A 19863-nucleotide genomic window follows, 5' to 3' on the forward strand; every position below is an offset into this window, starting at 1 on the left:
AAACGGTATTGTTAGTTCAAATACATTCCGGAATTTACATGCGACTATGGAAGATGGAGGTTTAGCGTGCTGTAAAACCTAGATTTTACCAACAATTTTGTTTGAAATGCCTGTATAAAGTCGGAACTATTGCGGCACCAGCTATTCCGGTGATGTAATATCCATTTTGTCATATTTATTTTGGACTTGATAATGGATCGGATTAGTGGTCGGTATTTTTTGTTGTTACCATTATTCAATCTGGAGTACGTACTTGTCTTGTTTTATATCTATACAAATCAAGGTGTTTCTTACAAAACAATTATAGAGTACGTTTGATGACGTAACATAGACCCCAGATTGTCTACCCGGACTTGACTTTTTATGAGCAACTCGGCGGGTGTTTCTAGAAAAGCAGAGGACCCTTACCCTACCGATGCACCTGGTTTATGCTCCCAGTTTTTAGTGGAGTCCGAGTTGCTCATTTGCTTTTGTTACTTTGTATGTATGATTTTAGTTACTTTATGTTCTTTGTTGTATATGTCTGTTTTCAATGTCTGGTCTTTGTCCCTAGATTACATTCTTTTTATTACCGCTATGGCCTTGGTTTCCTTGATTACTTTTAGCAAACTCATAAGACGTTCATATACGCACGTTTTCCAGTAAACATATATCTGTTCATTGGTAAATACAGTGACAGTACACAAAATATTTAAATGCAAATGTACTTTGATGTTGTTAATAGAGGGGATACAGAAATCGTTGCTTAAAAGCAGTATTTTAACATTTACGTATTTTTTTATACTTTAATGTACAAAAACTGTATAATTGCTTTATGTAATTTATACTTTGAAGGTTGAAAATTCGAAGTCGGAAGATTCGCGGCTTAAAACATAATACGAACCAGTAATCAATTCAACAGTGCATGTATAATGATTTTATGGATTTCCGGCAACCAGAAATTACAACCTACGTTGTAGGCGTTTAATAGTTTAGGGTCAGTGCAACTGCGATGCAATGTTTAAATTGGAGTTACGTAAATGAGCAACTGTGCAACTATAGTGTTGAAAAGTTAGACCTGTTTTAATGTGTCTCAGTACAATATCTTTATATTTAAAAAAATACAAATTACATTTATGCACAAGTTACATATGAGTTCGAAGGCCATGTGAGCTATCGACAGCTTTTGGCCTCTGTCATTGTCATCGCCGTCTGTTATATAATTCGGAGATAAAGGACCGATTACTCTCAATTAAAACATTTAATGACAATCACCATTTGTCAATATTAGAAATAATATAAAAAATAAAATAAACCAAAAAACAAAAAACAAAAACAAAAACAAAAACAAAACAAAACAAAAAAAATCAATTTCGCTTGTACTATTTTTGCGAAAATTATTACGTTTACAGTATATGTTAAATAACAAACTTCAATGTTTAAACAAATCACCATGTCATTGCCTTGGATTAAGAACATTCACATTTTATCATTTAAAGGCCTATCGGTATCGAGTTGTTGGTAACTTCTTCAAAAGAAACTTTTAATTTAAGTGGTCAACACAATTTCCCGTTGTCAATAAATTGCATTTCGTGATAGTCCATATAACTGATAATACAAATCTAGTTATACAATATCTTTAACATTTTCTCTCCTGTCATCTTTGCTAATACCTGTCAAATTGTTGATAGCAAAACTCTATTCATGTCTAATGCTCACATGTCCACGAACAATTGATCACGTGTAAAATACTTTGAAAATAATACATGTACTTTTCCGTTTTTCTGTTTTGTTTTCGCTCCAATTACATATCAAAAAATATAAATGGTTTATTCATAATAATATCTCTTAAATCTTTTATCCTCAGCGAATTTCGTTCACAAATAAGTTCAAACTAAACGGCTACGATCTATTTATCGAACCATATCTAAATACACCTTTAGCAATAATATTAAAATGGGTCTGATAAAAAAAATTATAATTTCAGATCTTTTCATTCATAGTAACATATACCAAGCAATTTGAATTAACACAAACGGTAATAGAAATTCGGTTGCACTAAAGAAAAATGGATATCTTGAACGTTGTTATATTTATAAGATTATAAAAAATCTACAGATAATGAACAAAAGCGGCCTTTTTGACGTTTTGACGTTAAAGTGGACGTCATAAAGCATTCTAACGCTTAAAAACTGGTTAGGTTGAAACTATAAACATATTTAGATTAATGCATGTCGTATTTGCCGCAATGGGCAAGAAGAATAGACTTTATATGTTGTAAAAGTGATTGAACTATCGGAGTACTTTACAAAACATGACTTACAAAACCACCCGAGTCAAATACAAAACATGCTTTATCGGAAGTTATATTTTTTGCCTAAAAACACAGTTAATAATTTAAAAGTTGAAACAAAACCTTGGATTAGACAGAATAAGCCTAATATTTCAAACAGGGATTTGAATTATAAAAAAAATACATAAATTGGTTGTGCTGATGACAGATGAATACAACATTCGTTCTTCTTAAAGCTAAGGATTCTTCTTGCAATTACAGAAAGGGACTTAAACAATTTTTCATAAAGTTAAACAGATTCCCATTAGGGCTAAGATTGGTTAAGAAAGGTGTTCGGAAATACCAAGAATCCCAATATATCTCAATTGACGGATATTTAAGAAATTATGAAATAATTCTATTAGGAGAGGAGGGAAGGGATGGGGGCAGTTTTGTGGGTTTTAAGGACTAATACAGATTTGCGGGTTATAAAGTGTTTAGACAGGTTACCAGGTTATTCAGGATTTAAACAGTTCTGTGGGTTACTCATGTTTTAGACAGTTTTGTTGGTTATTTAGGGTTTTACCAGTTATCAAGAGTAAAGGCGATTTTACCGGTTATTCAGGGTTACATGTAAGGAAACTTTCCTGGTTATCAAGCGTAAAGGCGATTTTACCGGTTATTCAGGGTTCAGTTTGGACGTGTATACATGTAACTGTACTGAGTAGAAAAGTAGAAAAAAGTTCTGAAATGGGAGAGATATATAATTAACGAAAGAGGCGAAAGTGTAAATTAAATACAACTTAGCATTATAAAAAATCATCTCGCTAAATCATTTCTCACCGGGATATTTCATTTTTTGTATAATATCTAATTTAAAAAAAGAGAGAGAGAGACAAATATATATCCCAAAGCGCATTTAAACATTCTGTACTTAGAAAACACACATTTTGAAGGAGAAAATGACCCCTCGCTCTATTTTTCCTCTGTATTGTTATTTTAAGCAAACATATTAACGCTCATGTGTTGAAAATTATGACCCGTTCGAAACCCCAGTTTTGAAAAGGGGAAAAATGAGCTCGCTTTGTTGCTTTTTTTCCCCGAAGGTTCAACAACTAAGAAAGAAATGTTTTAGTGTAGCCTTATTACTAAATATTGTTAACAAATCATAAGTGTTTTATCAACACATTCAAACTAACAATTTGTTCGTTTTTATTTGTGCATATATCCGTCATTGAAACTTTATAAATTGTACCGATATAATCAATAAATGAATAACATGTAAATTCATCCTGAAGGAATTCATTATATTTTTGAATAAGCATTCACAACCATGAAAAGTAGCAGTAATTATCGAATACATAAAACTTAATGCAAGCTAGCAATCAAAAGAAATTCCTTACCTTAACTCGTCTTATCTGAATTAAAGTATCCTTATACAGCCATAAAAGGTTCGTTGGCCTCTGATGTTCTATATATAGCTATGTCAAGTCGACCTTGTTCTTGTGCATTCGTTTATCGATTTGTTAGCGCTAGACCTATTTTATAGACATCTTTATTCTGCACGTATACATGCATAGTTAAATGTAAAAAAAAAGACTTCAACCTGATTTTTTGTGTTGCAGGAGGAACTAAAACACCAGTAAGACTGAAATTATGAATGAATGAAGACTGAATGAAAAAGGAGAAAGATATTTCTAACGTAGAAATAAATTGTCTTCACTTTTCCGTTTTTTTCTTCTAGCAGGTCCTTTAGTATATCATCACCTTTGAATTTCGCACATCTTGCTATATTGAAAATCGACAAACAAAATGTAGCGAATCATGGTAACAGTGGAGCAACTACATGGTCAATGCACACCTGAGAAATATTATTAAATTTAACGTGATGTAAGTAGTTTGGAAATAGGGTACTAAATCTAAATTACTGAATCAAATCCCAAATATCTAAAGTATATTAAATACATAGAATAATTTAATCTGATTTGTTGATCAAATGGAGATATAAATTGTGCTAGTGCTACCACAGCATGACCTATAAAATTATTTATTATAAACACAATTTTCGAATTAAAATATTCAAGTCATAGTTGAAGAAAACAGTCAAAAAGGAATCTTGACTTAATATCTATAAATTTGAGTCAAAAACTAAGAAGATAAGTGTTGGCTAATGTATTTTAATTGTGTCTAACAACAGTTCGATATCGTCTTACCTGAAGATATATATATATATATATATATATATATGAAAAAAAAAACTGTTTTTTCGGCAGATTCAGAGCTTTGTTATTTTCCATTTGTGATCAATGTAAGCTTTTGAGAAAGACCAAATAAGTTAATTTGATATGTTTTAATATATCAATACGAGTATATCAAGCAACGAAGGATAATCCCGATTATAAACGTGTAACTTGATACTTGTAACATGTCATTGAGAGTTGAAAACGATTTGATGGCAGTTTTTATTAAAACTATTTGCCTGATTGTAAATTGAAGCGAACAGCTTTTTTTATGCAAAAAGACGACTTTGTAAAACGTATTTTAATAGTTATAAAAAAACAGACAAATTATAAAATTATTATAATCGTTTCTTCAGACAGAATATAATATGACCATTTAAATATTACCTACCAGTCCATATATAATCAGACACTGCCTATGGCAGAGGTGGTTAGCTTCGAAAAAAACCCCACCTAACAAACAATGTTTTTCCGGTCTCTATGTGCTACATTTTTTACGTTATATTAATTCTACCAGTATTAAATTCTATATTTATAAGAAACCCATTCTTTAATCTCCCCCAAAAAAGCAACCAAATCAAACCTAAACAAGAACGATAACTTTTCCAAAAGGCCAAGATCATACACAATTTCTATACTTTATAAAAAATCGCAACTATCGAATAAAAACAAACACTGGTAATGTGGTCTGTAACTGTTTCTGAATTAGGAATAAAAGTGAATTCTGTTTTTTTTACATGCATGAATCACCTTTTGCCTTATTTGTTTTTAAATACTCAACTCACTTACGCAGTTCTTGATTTGGGGTAAGGAAATATGTAAATTTGCTTGGTTTGGAGGGTTTCGGGAATGGGGATTTACAGAATAAGAATAAAGTATAGGAATACAGAGTAGAAGACAGATTTTGTACAGGGGAAAGGATTTTTTTTGTTAATGTTTTAGTGATGAAAATAAGAATATATCGAATGATATGTCCTCTATGTGTTTGGTTTTCTAATATTAAGGATTTTGTTTAAAATGAAACTACACTATTTCCGATGTAAGGAAATTGGATTATGTTATGATAAGTAATGTGGCAATTTAGAAATGTAACATAATGCTTAAAGCTAATTTGTCAATTTATGTCGGTAAAAACTATATTATGAAGTATTATTCCAATACCAAAGGACAAAACAGCACTAGGGCCAATAACACGGAGCACTATGATATAAATGAAATATAATTTTAACTATTAAACATAATATACTATTTTGCACGGAATATAATCGGTTAATATAATGTAAATAGTCTGAGTTCCATTTAACTTGACATATTAGTTCAATTTATTTCTAATTTTAACTGTTTGTGACGTCATTAAAGCATTTCCTTTTATAATACATATACATCTGACACAGGCAAAATTATTTCACATAATTTGACATGAATTGAGCAAATAAACTTTGTGACAGATTTCACGTGCAATTCGGGTTAATTGAGCCATCACATGAAATTCATGTGAAAACGATGGTAAATTTGAAGTTTGTGTTATGTTTCATCAAATGCCTGACTCTTAAAGCCTAAAAAATGAAACATAAAAATATAAATGTGCAAGTTTCGTAAACGATCTATTTTTTATGTAACGTCTCACCTTAACGACATAAAAAAAGTTATTTTCACAAAACTTTTGATTGATAAAAGATCAACCATCGTATTCTAGTTGTTAACAAATAAAGCATTTTATCACTCATGTTTTTTTCGTTTCTTTTTTTTTAAATGTAAAGGTAGTTTTTGTTTTCAAGTGTAGAAATGGCATATAGTTAAGCATGATATTAAGAACAAACATCTTACCTTAACTCATTTGATCGTGATTAAAATATATTAATTCATCTTTTTGTAAAAAAAAAAGGTCGTTGGCCGCTGATGTTCTATTTATAAAGTCAGGTCGACCGTCGATTAATGCTTAATTCTTGTTCATCGATTTATTTTCGCTTGACCTGTTTTTTTTAATTTAAATTCAAAATTTCTTTGAAGTTCTCAACCATATAAATTGGTGTTACAATAGCAAACCGAATTATTTTCAAGGGTGTTTTAATTTTTTTCTCATAATATACATGTACGGAGCAACCTGAATTAAAAAGACATTGTATATATTTTACATTTGTTGAGTTAATCAAGAAAACAGGATGATGATTAATTACATACACAACAAAAAAGATTTTGTATAAAAAATATGATAGACGTGTACATATTTGCGGCTTTTGAATGGTATAAACTTTTCATTTTAGCCATATTCTAGTCCCATTTTCCACTGAGAACTCCGCATTTCCTATAGAAACCCCCCTTACCAATTTAGAATACCCATTTCACTTGTCTTAATAAATTATTTACATTTTCAAATTGAAGTATATATTTATAAATTCTTGAACAATTCAACTGTTATTTTTAATTGAATTTAATGTGTTTTCATGACAGTAAACACATAAAAAAACTAAATTCCCCATCCTATATAAGGGAAAACCCCATACCCCAAATTCAGTTTGAAAATGTTACTTTGGAAAAAAACGGCCTATTGTTTTGTTTTATACTAAGTTTTCCTTATTACTCACTGCATTTACTAGGAGATAGTCTTGACGAATGACTATTTATTTCGTAATAACTATTTTCCTGTTAAACTGGTGTTTCCTTGTGACAGTGACAGTTTTCTACAAGAAATACTTCTTACTGTGCCTCATTCACACTTCTCTTTACTGCTATATAAGGTAAGGTTACATTGATTTATAAGTTAAATAAATTACATCTTTATTATGAAAAGAAAATATTGTATAAGTACAATAATTTGTTCTTTAATTCATATGGTAATCTTATTTGTAAGATGCATACATGAAAATTTACATTTCAGTATCTGCATAAACGAGATATGTCGGTATTTCTGTATGTTTTAAAACCAGTAGTGTATACACATTTCTCACCTCGTGTCGAAAACGCATTATAAACTCGCCAAACTACGTTGTTAAAATAATAAGCAATTATGAGTCCTTTTCAGATTCCCTTTTGAGTTTTACTTGTGTGTATTACACTAATAATAAAGAGAACAAAAGACATATGCGAATAACAAACAAAGGATTTAGAGGTTTTTAATGCTTACACACGGCTATATTATATATATTATACATTTTTTAAAACTGCAAAAACAATAGAAATGAGTATTTCAAAATCATTTCAAGAAAAATGTCGTTCAAATGGAACTTTATTTCAAAATTATATCAAAATTGTTATTTAATAGAGTTAAATCAAAGCGTAATTCATTTTTAACGTTTCATTCCCGAAGTGCTACAGAATTTGTGATTGATTGATTGATTGTTGGGGTTTAACGCCCGAGCAGCAATATTTCAGCTATGTTCAAACTACATATCAAACGACCCGCATAATTTCCCTTGCCTTATAAACATAGAAAGAATTTATTCTTTGTCACATATTTAACTATTTTTTTAAAATCTAAGATCGTGGTTGATTCAGCCCTATATTACCTAAATTACTTTTCATCAAAAACGAAAAAAAAAAAAACCAAACAAAACAAAAAAAAAAAAAAAAAAAAAAAAAAAAAAAAACGCTGGAAAAGGTAATTAAGAGCTTACTTTCAGGTAATAAAATTGTTTTCATATGCAACACAACGCGGAGTTTTGATGTTTTTTACCCGTTCATGTATCAGTCCGTACGTTCATAGTGTCGTCCGTTCGTCTGTATCGTCGTTCGTCGGTCCGCCTGCCTGTGTTTCCTTCATAACGTGCTGTAGCCTAAATCATGCCTACGTTTTAACCGATTTACTTCAGACTTTGGTGACTGATTGTACCATGACCTTTCCCACATCGGTCGATGTGTACATCAGGATTTAATTAATCTACAGTGTGTAAAGGTTGCGAGTTGGGTATAGTGAGCGTGCCCGCTAAATTTCTTTAAGTTGGTCCCTTTTAAGTTAGACAAACAAACAACTACGAATAAATCAACGCATGAAAAAAGTCAAGATCCGCTGGTAACCTCAGTAGGCAGATTAAAGAATATCGTGCAGGACGACTGGAGTCCATTGGAAGGGAGATTATTTTGTTGGAAATGTTGAGACTAAAGGCCATTTCTTTTCACTCTTCATACGGGTATTAATCTGCAAAACTTTTAATGCTTCAAGAAGTTATAGGCAATTATAAAATTATTTCATCCTTTACCCATGGTTGCCTTATGGGTTTTTGACGATTTTGATCTTGTGAATTGCCCATTGTGGGAGCACGGCTTATGCAACTTTCATAGTTTGTATGTGGCATGCCAACATACTTTCAGGTATTACAAGACATTCGTGTTAAATGTACCTGATATATTTTTACAAAGCGCAGATCAAGACCTATATAATGTCATACATATGAATATGAAACATCGTACGCCGCAGTTGAATTGTTTTCCTGAAAGCGTTAGGTAAACTGTAGCGGTTGCATGTAAATCAGCATCTACTAACATATATAAAAGACTCCCATTTCTTAATGATGAAATAAAATACGACAGACAAATGCCATCAAGCCGCAGAATGTGTAACTAGAAATCAGAGGGCCCAATGCATTCAAATGTATTTTTTTGTGAAAAATGTTGCCACAGATGAAAGGAATATTGACAATTCTAATGAAAAGTCATCACGTTTGTCGTAAAGTTTGTTCAAAAGTGTTCCTTTATCATCGATTTGTAATTGTAGGTCAAGATATGAGGTTGACTTCACAGTGTCTGTAGTATCCTTTATTTCAGGTTCTTTGGGGATAGATGCGATGCATCAAATCCCCGAAATTAGGATTGTTGAAAGATAACTTTTGTGTAAACGTCTATATAAATTTGTTTCACATCACCAGAAGATGGTAAAATTTACGTTGAATATTTCGGATAACTGATATCATCCTTCAGCATAAAACTCATACAACTTTATGAGCATACAACTCACAAAACTTTACGAACATAAAACACACAAAGTTCAAGATCAAAACAGATTCAGAAGCTGAATCACGTACGCTGAAGGTATATGGTATTTTCGGTTTTGCAAGTCACGTCGCAAAAAATGGCAAATTCCTTTCCAGTGCAGTAGCTTTTAAACGTATTGGTGTGCGATATTTGGGTACAGGTCTTACATCTTTTATCTCCACATGGTCTACACTGGCCCGTTGTATTTTGTTTGGGCTGAGATGAAATCTCTGCTCTTACTTAGTGCATCTCTTAGGCTCCTAGGTCTACGGAATGCCAGGACCGGGGCCCCAGGAAAATGCTTGGAGACTTTGGGATGTTTTTGAATGTCTTTCCAATTTGAATGCAGTAACTGCAAGAGTTTCCCAAAGGCTGGATGGTATGTAAGCACAAAAGGAACCCTTTTTGTTCTTTTTCTTAGGTTTGTACTCGAGGAGATCTTTACGGCTGATGTTGTTAGCACGTTCAAATCCCCGATCTATATCTGTTGATTTATAGCCACGCGATAACAAATGACCACGGAGTTCATCTAGACGTTTGTTGGTGGTATCGTCAGAAGAACAAATACGCCGAATTCGAAGTGCCTGGCTGTATGGTATGCTTTTAGTACAATGTTTTGGATGACAACTATTGGGAGATAAGTATTGGTGACTATCAGTTGGTTTGCTGTGAAGATCCATGGACATTTCCCCGTCTTTTACAAACGTAGTAGTATCCAAAAATGTGATTTTAGTGTCGGAAATTTCATGGGTGAATTTGATTGATAGATGAACATTGTTGGCATGTGTGATAAAATTGTCTAAATTTTATTTCGACTCCGTCCATTTCATGTCAACATCATCGATGAATCGGAACCAAGAGAGGGGTTTCGATAAAGATGTTGAGATTAAATTAACTAGGCAGTCGGAAGGGGGGGGGGTTCAAAATATCTCGTGATTCCCAAGCTTCTCTGCAGGCTTCTATACCGTCATCGTATGGGATATTAGTATAGAGTGAAGTGACATCAAGGGAGACCAGAAGTGTTTCGGGAGGTAAATGATTCATTGATTCCATTTTCCTCAGAAAGTCCGTGGTGTCTTTTAAATATGACGGGAGGTTTTGAACAAGGGGTCGGAGGTATTCCACAAATTCAGAATTTTGTTCGGTTGGGTGACTATTAGCAGAAATTATGGGTCGTCCAGGGATATCTTCTTTTGTGAATTTTAGGTAGAAGATAAAAACGTCCGGGTCTTGGATCCTCTGGTTTTAAGTATTCGAATTGTTCTTCAGTAATGCTGCCGTCATTGAACATTTTGTTCAGTTCTGAAGTGATTTTTTCAATAAAAGATTTAGTAGGGTCACTGGGTAGCTTTTTATAAAATCTTTCATACGAAAGTTGACGCATGGCTTCTGAGATGTAGTTATTTTTATCCATAACTACTATGGCTCTGCCTTTGTCTGCTGGTTTTATAACAATATCGTCACGGTTTTTCAACGACTGTATTGCTTTTTATTCATCGGGCGTAATGTTGAAGAAAGATGGAATGTAGTTGTTGGATAAGTGTTTGACATCTGATTTTATTTTGTCAATGATATTTTCTAGCGTGCCACATTTATTCGATTTAGGAGCCCATTGATTTTTCTTTTTGAATTTTCGAGTGTATATATATCACTTTCTTCATGGTCGGAGTCAACACTGTCAGGGTCCATATCCTGGTCTTCATATTTGTTAGCAAAATGTTCTTTGAGTTTCAGTTTCAGATAGAGTAAAAGATGAAAGGTTGACAATTGTCGTGGTGGAAATTCGTTTCAAGTTAGATTTTCTCTTAAATCTGCGTTTACGAGACTTGTTAGGCGTAGTTTTGTCCTGTGACAAAATATTATGTGTTTCTGTATTGTTAAAGGTGTTTATGCCGTCTCGTGTGAATTTGTGAAGTTGTTTACTTCTTAATTTCTTGGATTGAATAGCTCGGATTTCGACTAATCGTCTCTGAATATTACAAAGTTCAAGATCAGATAGAAAAGAACGAGCATTTTCCAGTAATTTTTTTTCTGAGATATGTTGAAATTAGCTAGTTGATGCTTAGCTTCTTGATATAATAAATCCGTCAGTCTCAAAGAACCATTAAAAGGAATGTTTTTTTCATCTGTGATGAAATCAATTGGATTTTTCTCCAGTGGTAAGGGGGGAAGCCTTAAGTGTTAGGCCTTTAGGAATAATTCCTTGATGTAAATATGTTTATAAATTAGATATATGATGCTCAGTATTGATCATTTTCAGAGTCAGAGCCCTAAATTTGTTGAAATAATATTGGAATTGCATAGTAAGAATGATTGGATCGTGTCTTAAAACACGATACATAGTAAAAAGAAAAAATAATAATTAATAGTCTAAATAATAGTCAACAATCACTCTTACGGGATGATGGATCGTTAAAAACGATGCGAAACATAACAATACATATATATAAACGTCTAAATATGTTAAACATCACCAGAAGATGGTAAAATTTAAATTGAATATTTCGGATAACTGATATCCTTCTTCAGCATAAAACTCATAAAACTATATGAGCATTGAACTCACAAAACTTCACGAGCATAAAACTCACAAAGTTCAAGATCAAAAGAGATTCAGAAGCTTAATCCCGTACGCTGTGGGTGATATATATGGATTATATATATATATATATATATATATATTGCCATAGATGTATAGTCTAGCTGGCCGAGTGGTCTAGGGCGCTGGACTTAGTGCAGGCGGTGTTGCCATAGATGTCACAGCGGTACGAGTTCGAGTCCCGCGGAGGGAACGACAAAAATTTGCTTCGTTAATTAGTTTACGTTATCTTCCCTATATCAATTTGTTGTCTGAATATAGCTGAAATATTGCTGCTCGGACGTTAAACCCCAACAAACAAACAAACAAACTGTATCAATTTGATCCGATGGAGCAGTGTAGAGAATAGATTCGTCACATTCTGAGACGTTATATATATATATATATATATATCATCCACACACGCACATGTATATATATATATATATATATATATATATATAGACCGACCTTGTAAAACAGGGAATATATATATATAGACCGACCTTGTAAAACAGGGAATATAGCTTGGATGATTGACTGTCTCACCAGGGACTAGAGTTACTCTCAAGTGTATTGTTGTTATATTACCAATATTACCCAACCCAAATTTAGATAGGGATTTATGCAGAGCCGTTGGATATAAGCACCGGAACTCCAGGAAGTGGAGGAATTTACATGCACGAGACAACAACAACAAAGGCATATAGATAATAGGGACCATCATGCTATTGTAGTGAATATGGGTACTGTCAACTGTTGAAAATCCTACAATTACTTTCAGGACCAATATATTATTATGGCTAAGAACAAAGTACAGACCATAATATTAGAAGTGCTCGATACAATATAAACGTTGCTTGATAACTAAGTACAAATTCTCCCAACCAAATCAGTAAGTTCTTCCCACATATTTTTGATTTTTCAAACAAGCTGCTGTCGAGTCGAGATTTGATTGGAGGTCTACCTTTTTGATATCCTCACCCGGGTTGTTTATATGTCACGCCAGGTGTAAATTTAAACAAAAAATGACGAAGAATGAAATAAAACGTCGCCATGTCAACGACGGTTACACCATTAGTGTGTTATATACAAGTTCGAGCTGTGAAATGTTTTAGTGGTTGTTGACATAACAATATCTTATGTTGACTATCTATTCAAGGGACAGTTTGTTGAGTTTTACTGAACAAAAACCAAGTTTATTTTTTACGTGTTTTGAAGCACGGTCTCGACTTTCACATTATATAAACAAGGTATTTTTTTGCATGCCATGCAGGAACTTTATAAATATCAAATGGGTTTTACAACAAACGTGTCTGTAGATTGCATGTTGCATAAAAATTAATACCGGATAATAATACACGTACAATATGCACAATAACAAGCCTGCTTGTAAAATGCATGTAACATTTAAAAGAAAACCCGGTACAAACCAACCCACGTACGATCAGCATTGTAAATAATTAAAAAATGGAATTATTGTTTTGAATTTTTGATTGTATATATATAATTGTAACAATAAGCATCGAACACCTTCTGTGAAAAAGACTGACATGATATAGGGTAAGAATATTTTAAAAGCGGAGTTATTCGCAAAATCAAAATTAAGGCAAATTCTTAATCAAATATAACTGCAGATTTTGTTTCGGAAAAATGCAACAAATTAGCATATAGTGTAAACGACTTCTTGCTAAATCTTCCAACCATTTTTGTGAAATACTAAAATGTATTGAATAAATGCGATTGACCACCATGGACGAGTGGACAAAACAAAATCTCTTGGACTGTAGTGTGTATCCGTTTACTCGCCAGTAAGCTTTTTTCCATTTTTTCGTATAGTTGACTTGGATACTTGAAATCTTGAATATTAGAGTATACAATTTAACAATTGCATGGCTCCGAAATAATTCACTTTGTGCCATTCTTATTGCCCATTTATGCAAGTTTATTTAAAATTCTGCATGTTTCTTTAAAAAAAAACTTGAGCGCTGTTTATGTTATTACAGGCCATAGGCACAAGGGCCGTAGTTGTTTTATTTTTAGGTTTATGAACCATCCTCCCCTAAATTTTGCCATATTTAGAAAAACAAGTAAATTCGAAAATGTTGGTTTTTTTTTTCTTTCCCGTGGGTTTTTCATGTAGACAAAAAAGTCATTACTGCATTAAGTAATTTGAATTTATTAATTTATTTGACTAATTCCAGTTTTGTTACATGTACCTTCATACAAGAGCCATGGTCAACGAGCCAGAAGAGGTTACACACAAGGGAGTGTACATTACCCTGGTCTGTCTGGCCGCTATCGTGTTTGTAGTGGCACTACTATTTAATGGACTAGCAGCAAGGGGAAAGACAGGTAGGAAACAATCGTTAATAAAGAAGACCAATATTTTAAAAGTGAACAAAGACACAAAAAACAATATATATTCTATAATTACGACATGTAGCGTCAGCTGTGGGTTAATTAAAGTACATTAAAATTTAAAAACAGGACATGAACATGAACATGACAACAGAAAACGAAGACGATCTACAAACACAAAGTAGCGAACCGAATGAAATAGATAACATAAAAATTTGAAGATAAGGAAAGAAGACGTCACAAAAACAACAAAAACACTAAAGCAGTAGTATAATCTCATTTGACCAAAATGGTATGGAAAATCTGGTCTTGATTGTACAAACAGTCAAATTACGTTGTAGTCATGAAGTGACATCATGGGTTCCTATTTTTAAAACACTGTCGTAACTTTAAAATTGATCACAAATTATATATGGTGTCATAATGATATTTTCAATCATGACGTCAAGACTTATACTTGCAATGATAAACTCACGACTCATTTTGAAATCGAGCACTGGATCTCGGTTATCATTTTTTCCGTCCTAGTAAGAAGGGAATACCCATTCCTTTAGAAATCAGCTGCGTCAGAACCAAAAAATATAAATAAAGAGGAAGTATCCTTACAGTTTAAACAATAAAACAAATAACAAACACGTACAAACACGACGACAACAATATAAAAAAATAAAAAATAAAAACAAAAACAAGTACAGTAAACCAAAAATTAAACAATGATAATAAATGATAAAAAGAAATAGACATTAGTCAGTACTCAGTTTTTAGTCCCTTAAAACTTTTGTTTTCACAGGAAACAAATACCATTGCTTCATTGTCTGTGTGACAATAAATGGCATGTAGAAATCGTTAAACAAGTCATGTATAGCAGTCAAATGATATCATAATCAAATAAAATGGTTCAAATATTCATATTTTATCAGTGTCAACAAGAACATTAGTACCAGAAAGACACAAATGCTCAGACAAAACGCATTAATAATAAATGACGTCTTTCAATGGAAAACATTCTGCTGTCAATTTTTTTTGGCGATCTGGTAGTTTTGACAATAATGCTCCCCTTCATTAAATATTAAAATTCCAAGAACTACTCAGTTGCATTTGTTTTTGGCAGTATTGAAACCGGGAAAATATCACCAATTTTACATGATTTTGTACTAAAAGAAAAGAAAAAAAATGTATTATAGGGTTAACGTTGCCTAATTCTAAAACACAGATCATGTTTCCAACTTAATACAGTTGTCTGCAGTATACCCTAATAGTTGTTATGTTTTCGTTTTCGTTTTATACATTTTCCTAATGCAGTTTTCTTGTTTTTGTTTTTGTTTTTTTTATTTTTGTTTTATATTTTCTGCTTATGTATACACTGTTTCGTTGGTTCTTACTCATATAAGTTCTAATTGTAAATTGTCTTTTAAAACGACGCAATAACAACAAAATAACCCCCAAAAACGCCATAATTATAAATGTTATTATCGGCGGGTGTTTCTAGAAAAACAGAGGACGTTGACCCTATCGGTGCACCTGGTCTATGCTCCCAGTTTTTAGTGGAGTCCGAGTTGCTCATTTGCTTTTGTTACTTTTTATGTATGATTTTAGTTATTCTGTGTTCTTTGTTGTGTATGTCTGTTTTTCCTGTCTGGTCTTTGTCCCTGGATTACATTCTTTTGATTACCGCTATAACCTTGGTTCCCTTGATTACATTTTCATCAACAAGATACGAAAAAGAAGCTGTAGTAGGTGTTTCATACTAGCGATAAGGTTGATGTATGATTCTTCCTCAAACACACGTAATATGAATCAATTGTTTCGTAGAAGCCTAGACTAATGCTTGTAACTCATATTTGTTGGTTGATGAATTAGAAGACGAGCAAAACAATTATTGTTAACCGATCTCCTCATTGGGGTGAGGTTCTCTCTTCACTTAGATTTTGTTTTCGCAAGCTTTTTTGTGAATTCTAAGAACATTTTTAGACAGAAATTGTGTGAAAAGCGGCATTTCCAGGTATGAAGTTTGTAGAACGTCGATATTTCATGGGGAAATTACTGCACATTTTTCATTTTAGGGGAAAAGGACCATGCCTCTTTCAATTATAACACACACACACACACACACACACACACACACACACACACACACACACACACACACACACACACACACACACACACACACACACACACACTCATTCATCAGTTATTTTTTTTATTTATTTACTGAAAAAAAAAACAAGAATGAAAATCGAGGTTTCATTAATTCATCGACTCCTCAATGTACACCTCAAGAATAAGTGTTCAGCAGATTCTGGTATAAATCCTTTATTGTATTATAATTTGTCTTTTACTTTTTTGATATGGTAATTTTTCACTTATTCATTACTCAGAAATTGGAATATGGTGTTGGTGATACTACATGTAATGAACAATTATACTCGGCGTCACATAAATAACATACTGTTAAAATTTGAATACAAATATTTTCTACGGCTTTATTGACACTTACCGTCGTTTAAATTGTCTTAAATGACTTGCTCATTCGTTTAGCCAAACGGCTTCTCCCTAAACATTGAATCGTTAAATTCCGGTCAGATTTTAATTCTCGGTGCCAATATTTACATTGTAAAAAGTCGGCCATGTTTACAGTGATCGGGTTGCTAGGAGATGTTGTTTACGTTTAAATGGTTTGTCCAAAAACCGAAGAACCCAGAATGCATTTCGGCGTTATTTCGGATATCTCGGATTTATTTTACGCGAACAACGTACAATACCGAGAAGTTGATCAAGCAGACGATTGTCACCGGAGTTCGACAGGAACTTACGAACTTCGTTTGTAAACAAATCGTCCCGTAGAAACCAACATGGCGGATATTAGTATGGGATTTTCCCGTAAGGATTTGTTACCCATGATTTAAGCTAATAAGCGACTTGTTTAGGGAGAAGCCGTTTGGCTAAACGAATGAGGAAGTCATTTAAGACAATTTAAACGACGGTAGGTGTCAATAAATTCGTAGAAAATATTTTTATTCAAATTTTAACTGTATGTTATTTATGTGACGCCGAGTATAGTAGGTCTAATAATAAACAGACCGATACCTCCAAATAAAATAAAGAGCAAATATTTTACTTTTGAATTTCTGAATTGGAGCGATGGGTACACATACTGCCCACAAATCACGGAATATTTTAGTTATATCAATTTTCTTTGCTTTTTAGATATCTTTGTTGGTGACGTTGGTTTCGACTTCAGATTTGTTCCTTTTGGAAATAACACCAGCAAATTGGACATTTTTCATATGGATCGTGATTTTTACGTGGATTGCCCTTTGGTTCGTCTATGTCCTAACCACTTTCTGCAGAACGTACGATGATGGGATTAAATATGTCTACCAAACAAACCTCATGCCTGGTTTGATTTTTGGATTATTCATCTTGAACTTTCTACTCATTGTCGGTTGGTTGTTCGCGTTTGATAGACAACAGTTTATTGTATCTTTAGTAATAATCGTCTTGATATTGGCAACCAAAATTCTAATTGCCGCTGTATCTTATATTTATCTTGATAGAAGAATTGATATGCTAAGAGAAATGAAACTAGTAGAGGACATATGGCTTGTTCGAGTGCTTCTGCAAAACGGTCTTGCATTTTATGGTGGATGGGTCTTCGTTGCCACTATGCTTAACCTCGGCATTGTTATCACCTACAATGGAGATGTGTCCCAATCTTGGAGCAGTACAATAGTATTACTCATAATAGCTATACTGGTACCTTCTTACTTTATCCTTGATTTAACTATTTGGTCTAGGTACGCTCTTTACACAGTTACCACCCATCTCTCCCTTATGTGGGCTTTTGTGGGAATTGTGGCTAAAAATTATGACATCGATTCTGCATTGAGAAATTCTGTTCTTTCTCTGGGCGTCCTTGTTGTCATAATTATATTTTTTGTCATAAAAGTAGGAATAATAATTTTATCTTTCTGCAAAAAATCTAAAATAATTCCAGCAGCAACAAAGAGTATTCCAGTAATAGGAAAATCTGAACATGTCGAAGATATTTCAGAAAAAGGAAACTCAAGACGCATTCCCATTTCAGGAATATCTTAACATTCTCCGACTCAAAGACAAATTTTCAGCCGAAGTCTTAATCCAGGTCTCCCGTCTTGACAATAGTCTTCTAATTTGTGACACTTGCGATAGGCAGAAATTGTTTTTATACCTAACCGCAGAGGAACAGGGATCCGGGTTGCACCCATCCCTTTTTTGCTGGAAATTTTGGAACACTTTTTAATGGAACTCTCCGTTCTAAATTCTGAAAATATGAAATTCACAATATAGATATAAATAACCATACATCAATTTATATGTAAGGTATAACTACGGATATTAAAAAAAGAAATTTCACATATTTGTGGGACATTGAAGTATTAATGCATTGCAGAGCACACACAAAAATGTAGTTCTTTTCAAACTATAATATTCGATTTTCACCATAACATAATAATAAGACAATTTTAGATAACAAATGAAAGAGTAATCAAGAGAACCAAGGTTATAGCAGTAATCTAAAGAATGTAATCCAGGGACAAAGACCAGACATGGAAACAGACATGCACAACAAAGAACATGATGTAACTAAAATCATACATACAAAGTAACAAAAGCAAATGAGCAACTCGGACTCCACTAAAAATTTGGGAGCATGGACCAGGTGCACCGGTAGGGTAATATGACATTTCTGTTATCAGTCCTATAGACACTGTTTGATTTTTTTATATAATCGATATTGTCTATATTGTTTGTAATGAAATTTGACAAAGTTGAACTGATTAAAACAATTTGACTATCAATTTATTTTATTCAGAATCTTAGATAAAACAGAGAAATACCCACAATAGGCTGTGGAAATCTTAGATAAAACAGACAAATGCCCACAATAGGCTGTGGAAATCTTAGATAAAACAGACAAATGCCCACAATAGGCTGTGGAAATCTCAGATAAAACAGAGAAATACCCACAATAGGCTGTGGAAATCTTAGATAAAACAGAGAAATACCCACGATAGGCTGTGGAAATCTTAGATAAAACAGAGAAATACCCACGATAGGCTGTGAAAATCTTAGATAAAACAAAGCAATACCCACAATAGGCTGTGGAAATCTCAGATAAAACAGAGAAATACCCACAATAGGCTGTGGAAATCTCAGATAAAACAGAGAAATACCCACAATAGGCTGTGGAAATCTTAGATAAAACAGAGAAATACCCACAATAGGCTGTGAATTCATATTTTTATTCGAAGGTATCAATGTTCGTAATTTGTATTTTCATGGATTTCGTTACCGTTGCAGTTTTCAAAATTTAATTTTGAATTGAAAATTTTAATTCTTGGTTTGACAGAACCACGATAAACCACAAAAAATCGGTTCACCACGAACAGTTATATTTCTTCCACTGTATCAAAATATAC

At 32.9% G+C, this 19863-nt stretch overlaps 1 protein-coding gene and 1 long non-coding RNA gene across 4 annotated transcripts in view; one reads left to right on the forward strand and one right to left on the reverse strand.

Moving 5' to 3' along the window:
* The window catches only part of LOC148599315 (ecdysone-inducible protein E75-like), a 37504-nt gene extending 33739 nt beyond the window's left edge, over nucleotides 1-3765 (reverse strand). For all 3 annotated transcript variants that reach the window (XM_088558381.1, XM_088558380.1, XM_088558379.1), the window contains exon 1: nucleotides 3655-3765. The gene's annotated coding sequence lies outside the window, so the exon portion shown is untranslated. The remainder of the gene's footprint in view (nucleotides 1-3654) is intronic.
* Nucleotides 3766-13577: 9812 nt separating this feature from the next.
* Nucleotides 13578-19242, forward strand: LOC148599316 (uncharacterized). Its single transcript, XR_015917869.1, has 3 exons — nucleotides 13578-13600; nucleotides 14242-14392; nucleotides 17609-19242. It is a non-coding gene; the product is annotated as an uncharacterized LOC148599316 (long non-coding RNA).
* The last annotated feature ends 621 nt before the right edge of the window (nucleotides 19243-19863 follow it).

This window comes from Perna viridis, chromosome 13 (assembly GCF_037379345.1).
Source record: "Perna viridis isolate PV_CMFRI_1.1 ecotype Kerala chromosome 13, ASM3737934v1, whole genome shotgun sequence".
Classification (NCBI taxonomy): Eukaryota; Metazoa; Mollusca; class Bivalvia; order Mytilida; family Mytilidae; genus Perna; species Perna viridis.